At 32.9% G+C, this 8,939-nt stretch overlaps 1 protein-coding gene across 2 annotated transcripts in view; it reads right to left on the bottom strand.

The window, feature by feature from the left end:
• The window catches only part of Cdh10 (cadherin 10), a 172,586-nt gene that overhangs the window by 123,266 nt on the left and 40,381 nt on the right, over positions 1 to 8,939 (bottom strand). The window lies entirely within an intron of this gene.

Consider the following 8,939-nt stretch of genomic DNA (forward strand, 5'->3'; position numbering starts at 1 on the left):
CAGCCAACTTTAAAATATTTAGTTTTTGAATAGGTATACCTAGTTTATTTTCTCTTTGTGTATCACAAATGCCAATTGGGAAATAACTAATATAGTTATTTCTCAACATCAGAAAGTATTAGAGTTACATAATTCTGATTCATTCAATGAATCATTTTGTGCCTGTATTAAGTGTAATTCTAAACTAATCACCACAACAAAAATCTACATTTATCAAAGGCACTGAAATTTGTAAGCTCTCAGACACTGAAAGACATTGTGCAATGGCCTGTGCAGCAATTATACACTTGACCTGAATTCACTCACGGTTTCTGTGCGAGTCAGAGAGATTCATCACTTCAGTAAGAATTTAGAGGGCTATGCCCAGTGCCAGAAACACAACATTACATCTAAATTCTGGATCATTAAGCCACAATCGATAAAGGGCTAATTATTCATATAATCGTGAATTACTATTTCAAGCAGAATGATGCTTGGGATTGCCAATCTCTGCATCTTGGACACTGGATATAACTTTCATATACACTCCTCTATCTGTGTAAATGCTACTGTGTCGATTTCTGTGTCTTGATACTTGTCACATGTTATCATACCCTTATTTTTATCTGTTCTCCAGACAGACATTCTGCATCCTGGAGGAGTAGAATCATCTGTGCGGGGGGTGTACACAAGCATGCAGGCACCACTTTAGTAATTTTAATGGACTATGTTGATTAAAGAACATATTTGCTTTTGAGGTCATTTCAATTTATTTTCCTGCCTTATGGCTAAGAATATCCTGTAAAATATATAGAAGTAAGGAGATGGAAGATAAAGAAAATAGTTCAGAGTTTATGGAGACTGAGTTTTCTCAGTTGTGTATATGACAATTAGCATGACAAAAGAAAAGAATATATTTTAAATTCAAATAGAGTGGAATCTTCATGCATTCATTCATTAGTCCTTTTATAAATATGTACAGCATATTCACTCTTTCAGAATATTGTTACTCATTCTCAAAAATTACTTTAGGTTGAAGAAAGCAGTGTCATATGATAATGACACTAAAATTTAGAAGGCTTTAATTTTTTAAATAAAAGATGTGTGGAAAAACTACCAAAGTAAAACATCTATTGTGTATGAGGAAGAAGAGAAAACACAGTGTGATAAGGATGTACGGGGCTTTGTAGGACAAGATGTGTCAATATTGGCTTCTCTTAGCTTTAGCTGTAACCATTCAACCGAACTTACAAATTTTATACATGCATTCTAATACAAATAAAGCAAATGTTTTACAAATATTTCTGTGTACATGTTAGTGAGTGTGGTAAAATGCAGACAAAAATCACCTGACAGCAGATTTCATGAAGACTTCACTTTTCTAACATTGAGAACATAAAAGATCATTGTAAGAATAGGATAAAATAAAATTGATAAAACTATGAAAATAGGTACACAAATTCTCACCAAAATATTGGCACAATACATAAAATGTATACTACATCATAGATTTTTCTTAGTATAAATTTCATTCAACAAGTAAAGCCAGTCATTATAGTCATGTTATCAACTGATTTTTAGAAATATGTAACTATTTTAGTAGAAGAAAAATAAATATTTGATGAAATTCAACTCTTCCATGACATGAAGCTTTCCCACTCACAAAGAATACACTTAAAACATTCAACAGCTAGCATATTTAAAGATGAACAGCAACATCTTCTTCTCTGTGTGATAAGAACAAAGTACAATGATCATTTCTCACCATTTGTCTTCAAATGTGTGCTTGTGGTTATAGACAACAAGAGAATAAGTAACTAAAACTGCACATATCGAAAAGAAGGAAATGAAGCTGCCACTATTTGCAAAAGGCATGATCCTACACCTCAGATGTTCCAGAGAATTTAATTAACAAGCTACTAGATTGAACCAATAAATAAATAAATGCAGAAAACTGACAGAAATCCAAGGTCACATGCAAAGTCAGAAGCTCTTTTACATGATAATTAAAAATTATAAATTAATAAGAATAAAAATAAAAATAAAGTAATTTATAAAAAATTTAGAAAATAAACTATTTAAATAGGAATAAAGCAAGACCGTGTGAATGGTCTTTATGCTGAAAATTACAAAGCCTGACAAAAGAAAATTAATTAAAATAAATAAATGAAGAGCTATTTTATTAAGAACTTTTAAATTTCAATATATTATTTACAAAAATACTTAAAGTTGATTACAGGTCTAATATAAAAATCTAAACTTTTAAAAATTATCATAGAAATATTTGTATTTCCTAGAAAAGGATTTTTTCTTTCTTTCTTTTTTTTTTTTTTTTGTACCAGGGATCGAACTCGGATCCTTGTGCTTGAGAGGCAGGTAGCAGAACCACTGAGCTAAATCCCTGGCCCTGAAAAGAGATTTTTAAAAATCATGGTAATTAGCGGCTTGGTGCCCTGCCTTTCAAGCATAAGGACCCGAGTTCAATCCCTGGTACAAAAAAAAAAAAAAATCATGGTAATTAATTTCTTACAAATCATGATCTATGAAAGGAAAACATACTGACAAATTTGACTTTATCAAAATTAAAAGCAAAATATCTTCAATAGACATTAATAAAATAAAAAAAGAAAACAAATATTTGGCATGAAACACATATCTAATGAATATGATTATTAATGCTGTATAAGAAACATGTGAAGCTCAATAATTAAAAACATTGTAATTAAAATGTGGAAAAAACTTGAACAAGGATTTGAGCAAATGCCAAAATAGCACAGTGAAATAGTCTTGGTCCAGGGATTGAGCTCAGTGGCACCATAACTGCCTCAGGTTTTAATTTGATTCCTCAAAAAACAAATAAATAAATAAACACCAAAAAAGAAAGAAAAAAGAAATTAATATATTTGCTACTGTTGATTATTATGGAATATGAATTTAAAAATCGAAAGCATAATGGATACAACTATATTAAATTAAAACAGCTAAAAATACATATTTGTGGTTTGAAAGAATATAGAGCAATTGGAATTAGTACACCTTGTTGCTGGGAATGCAAAATATTATAGCTTGCTTAGAAAGCAAATTTTGTTGATTATTAAAAGTTATATATGCTTTGATCATATGATACAACATTCTCATCCTAGGTATTTGTTTAGCCAAAATAACGATTCACATTGAACTTCATGCAATTGAAATTTACGTGTTTGATTCATAATAATAAAAAACTGGGAACAATCAAACTGTTTAAAACTGGACAAATAATCATGTATCCATCCCACAAATAAATAAAGAACTATTGATACAAGAAAACATAAACACAGTTCAAATATATTATGCAAGAAAGAAGAAACGACTCCGAATTGCACAGTATCGACCCCATTTTTGAGACATTTTTGAAAAAAACAAGTTGGCAGATTCATGACAGGTCAGTGCTTGCCGAGGTCTAGGGACTCCAAAATTACATAAAGAAATGAAACATTCTCTATTTTTATCAAACAAATAATTATCTCATTGTAGGCCTTTGCCTAAACGCAGAAAAATGGTACATTTTACTCTTTGTAAATCTACCTGGTTGACAAGTTCATGAAATAATGATCAATATCAATCAACTGGAAAGATGTTATATAAAAAAGATGCGTGCAGTTTTAATGATATTTACCTTCATTGCATTTTCTATTATCAAATATCAAATATTTTAATATTTTAAAACATTTGCTATTATGTTATTTTATAAATGATGCAGAAGACAAACCTATTACATATTAATTATATATCTAAATATGCAGTATCCAGAAAAGAATCGTCATTTTAAAGTTGTATTTCAATCGATGGTTCCTTCACTTTGCTTTGAGATACTGGTCTTAAAAAAATGCTTTAAACTGTACTGCCTGTCTTGTTTCTTGTTATTCTTTGATTCTGGCTAGTTATTAGTTGTCAAAACAGTGGACTACACTTAACACATAACTGCATGCCAAATATTGTGTTTATAAAAAAAACTCCGTGACCTCATCAGAAGTTTATATCCTAAGTTTATCCTGGACACACTCAGCTTCAGCAAACAGGGAGTCGATGTAATAGTGCATAAAATATTAGGGTTCTGAAAGCTCGTGCCTGCTTAGAGGAGTGTGTAATTTAATAAAGTGTTCATTGATGTCAGCACACTGGCTCATCAGACTTGTGTTGATGTCGGTGCCTGCAGCTCCAAGACTCCTACTCCTAATTAGATGACTGAAGTAAGATTATATTTTCCCTTGGAGACAGACATGAGGTGGGAGAGTTATTCTCAAAGGTATTTAGATTTATAAGTATCTGATAGAACAGAGCAAAAATAGAAGGCGAACTTTAGGGAAAGCCAGCTAGGGAAATGAACTTGACAGGGCTGCATTATTTATAAGAAGAGTTGCAAAAGATACCACCAGCTTTCTGTTATTTTCATTTTATTCACAAACAGATTTCTAGGATAAATTATAAAGAAAGAATAATGTTTTGGGACTTATCTGCTATGGTTTCTAATGTTAATTTGTTAGTTATAAAAATTCAAATGAAATGAGTTAGAATTACACACTCTGCACTTTATTGTCTGGTGATGCTCACTAATTGTACTTCGTAAAATTATGCCTGAAAAGGTCAAATTAGTGATTTCTCAAAGGAAGTTGAATTATGTATCATGCACAAGTCTAGGAATTACTTTTCATCTGAGATCATACAAATGAAAGTTTTGTTCATATTGAAGAAAAAGCAACTAATCTGATTTTCATAAAAGTATTTTATTAATACTTTAAATATTTGATCTCCCTGCCTGACCTAAATATCAAAGATTATCTGAAGATAAAAAGTTATTAACTCAGCAGAGCTACAAAGATAACGTTATATTTTAAAGGAGGCCCTCTTGTTTCACTTGGGAGTACCTACCTGAATATTTTGAACTGACATTTGAATCGTCACTTTGGAATTGAAATAATTTGAGAGGAAATATTGATATTAGGGAAAAGGAAACTAGAGTATCTGTGGTAATATTTTCTATTTTGATACAGTTTAGTTCTCTTGATATGAAACACAACATATTATTAACAGAATTATCCCATTTGAAGCCAGTGTTAATATGAAAGAGTTGCAGCAGGGTGTATGGTGTATGGTTAGCAAACTGAAGTATTCTCCTTAACTTTACTTACTCTGTTACACTTTCCCTCAGTGGTTGGATTTGATTATGTCCTGAATTTTTAGCAAAATATTTCAAAATAGGGCTATGAGTGTTGTTCAGTAGAAGAAACTTTGCCTAGCATGTATAAGGATCTGGTTTTTATCATCTAAACTACTATTACTAGTTACAATAAATAATGATAAATAAAACTCAAAAGTTAAAGTACTAATAACAAGTTCATTGTCCAATTAATTTAATGGAAGATTTTAAGACTTTTCCTCATAGCCTCATTTGATTCGTTCAGGAAGCATTGAAGGGTTTCGCATGAGTCAATTACAATGATATACAAGGACAATATAATGGCACAACAGCACTCTTTAAAATAAACTGAAAAATCAACAAGGCAAAATAGCCACACTGGCAGTATGAATTGAACAAGTAGAATTGTATTTTTATTCTTATCAGCAGATATTGATTTCACAAATGAATGGGATTCACTTTCATTTTACCCACCCTGTATGTGCATCATGCACTGACGAAGCACGCCCTTCTACTGTGAAACAATATATAATGCTTATCGTTCTGTGTCTTGCTCATTTTACTTAGCAAAGAGTACTCCAGTTCCATCTATTTTGCTGCAACTGACAGGGTCTCATTCTTATTTATGTGTGAGCAATATTCTCTTGTGTATACAAACCACATTTTCTTGAGAAGTCTCTATTTGTTATAGAGACTATTGATTTCTTTTTTTTTTTTTTTTTAGTTTTTTAGATGTTATTTGTATATTCTGGATATTAACCCTATGTCAGATGAACACCTGGCAAATATTAGCTTCTCTTTTGTTGTCTCTTTCCTGCATTATTTCCTTCACTGTACAGCCTTTTATTTTGATGCAATTCGATTTGTCATTTTTTGCTTTTGTTCCCCATGCTTTCAAGTCTTATCCAGAAAAATCACTGGCCATGCCATTATCTTGAAGTGTTTCACCTGTATTCCTTTACTAGTTTCAGTTTCTGGTCTTCTCTGAAGGCTTCTGATACACCTTTACTTGATTTCTGTACGAGGTAAGAGACAGGGGTTAAATTCCAGTCATCTGAGCGAAGATAAAACGCTTTCCCCTCATCATTTGTTAAAGAGTCTGTTCTTTCTCCAATGCATGCTTTTGGAATCTCTGTTGAGAATCAGTAGGCTAGAGATGCACAAATTTATTTCTGGGTTTTCTGTTTGGTTCCATTTCACCATGGGTCTGTTTTCATGCAAATGCCATACTGATTTTCCTCCTATGGATTTGTGGTATGTTTTGAAATCAAGTATTGCGGTGTGCTTCTAGCTTTGGTCTTTTTATGCAAGCTTTGGCTACCTGGGGACTGAATTTTCTAGTTCTGGAAAGACTGTCATTGGCATCTTGATAAGGATTACATTAAATCTGTACATTGTTTGGGGGAAATTATATTTTAATTATACTGATTCTTTGAATTCATGGTTATGTGAGGGCTTTCTTTTTGTGTCTTCATAAATTTCTCAGTATTATATAATTTGGAGTGTAGTATTCTTTTGCTTCCTTAAATTTATGTATTTTAACTGTGTGCATGGGGGAGGGGCATCAGCTGTCATTGTTATCAAGGTTTAAGAGTAAATTCATTTTTGGCATATAAACATGGACTTTATGTTTCTTTATTTTTTGAAACGAGGTCTTGCTATGTCATTCAGGCTGAACTTGAATTCACTGTGCCCAGTCTGCCCTCGAGTTTATGGCAATCCTCCTGTCTCAGCCTCCTGACTTCTGGGATTAGAGTCGTGTGCCACTACTCGAAGCCTTGTATAGTACTGACTTTTAAATTGGTATGTATTCTGCTACTTTACTGAGTTTATCAGTTTCCAGAAATTTTTGGTAAAGTCTTTAGGTTTTTCTATGTACGTGATTATCATTTGCAAAAAGAGATAATCTGATTTCCTCCTTTTCTATTTGTTTGACTTGTATTTCTTTCTCATGTTTATTCATCCTAGCTAAAATTTCTAGTATTCTATAGAGTAATAATGGTGAGAGTATGCAGTAGTCTTATTCCTTATCACAGAAGAAATTCATTATTTTACTCCATTCAATATGATGTTGGCTATTTATTAGCCTGAGCTATGATAAAGCTTTTATCATGAAGGAATATTGAAGTTTGTCAAATAGGGTTTCTGTGTCTGTTGAGATAACTGAAATAAAGTATTCTTCATTCCACTCATGTTTTATTACACTTATTGATTTTCAGAGATGGTCAACCATCCTTGCATGCCTGGAATAAAAGCAAGTTGATTGTGGTATGTGATCTATTTTACATTCAGCACTTAAATTTTCTTTTTGAACATGTTCTTTTAAAAATTTCATATGCACATGCTGCATATGAATACATACTAACTAGACATTGTTCTCTAAGGTGGAGGCTTCAGGTGTGAGGCTCCAAGTATTCATATATAATGAAACTACAACAACATGGCTCAGAGTTACAAATCATAAGTGTACTTATAGAATAAAAACGTTGAATTTCAATACTTGTTAAAGCTGTAAAACTTCCCTGAAATCTTCAGAATTGAGAGAACGGAGGATTAATTGGAGGAGATTTTCCTTTCTGTTAAAACAAAGCAAATGCTATAGATGCTGAAAAACGGCTCTTGGGAACAGAAATAGAATGCAGATGTTCCAAGAAGGTCAGATTCATGGTTTTGGTTCTTTATTCTTCTGTTATTGCACTAGTCAGAATCCTTGTGAGTTGGCAGAGAGGTGGGGAGAAAACAACTAGAATGTTCTGCTGGATGATAGATAACAAAGATGTTGAATGTGGCTAGGTAGATGAAGTCCACATAACCCAGGATATGCTTGTTTGTTTGTTTGTTTGGTACCAGGGATCTAACTCTCGTCCTTGTGCTTGGGAGGCTGGCGGTGGAACCACTGAGCTAAATCCCCAGCCTTAACTCAGTATATGCTGAAGAAGTAACTTTTGAGCCAGAAGAAAAATAGGAATGGATAAGGAAGCAGATAATAGAGATTCCAGCAGCAGATTATGATAGGCCACCTCTAAAATATACTAAGCTATCCACACTGCAGCAGAGGCAAACACAACCCAGGGACTGATCCTAAAATGTTCACCTAAAATAGTGTATCTGTATAAGCATATTACCAACCGGAAATCAGAGACCAATAGCAATTCAAGATCATATGTTGCCACTGCGTGTTATTTTCATGACAGTATTTTTATTTCCTTTTTGACTAACACTCTTCTAATTGTCCTGTCCACTGGCTTTGCCCCACTGCTCAGAGGCCAAAATAATTATTGATCGTACTGGTTGTGGTCTTTCAGATGTCCATAAAATGTTTCCCTTACAATTCTGGGAATTCGGGATTTAACATTTGGTAGCTACTGTAACACAAAGCAGGGTACAAAGAAGAAAAGCCAAGAGAGCTACACAAAAGAAGTCACTCGGCAACATATCGTTAGAGTGCCCTGGATCCAACAATGTTTCATATTGCCACACACAGTAGAGGTTTTTAGCTAGAGATTCCTATTTGTAGGGCTCAATTATATCTTGGGACAGTTCTGGGAAGTAAGCCTATATATATATGTAACACAAAGCAGGGTACAAAGAAGAAAAGCCAAGAGAGCTACACAAAAGAAGTCACTCGGCAACATATCGTTAGAGTGCCCTGGATCCAACAATGTTTCATATTGCCACACACAGTAGAGGTTTTTAGCTAGAGATTCCTATTTGTAGGGCTCAATTATATCTTGGGACAGTTCTGGGAAGTAAGCCTATATATATATATATATATATATAT

Source organism: Fukomys damarensis, unplaced genomic scaffold (assembly GCF_012274545.1).
Source record: "Fukomys damarensis isolate Sample0158 unplaced genomic scaffold, DMR_v1.0_HiC HiC_scaffold_1, whole genome shotgun sequence".
NCBI lineage: Eukaryota > Metazoa > Chordata > Mammalia > Rodentia > Bathyergidae > Fukomys > Fukomys damarensis.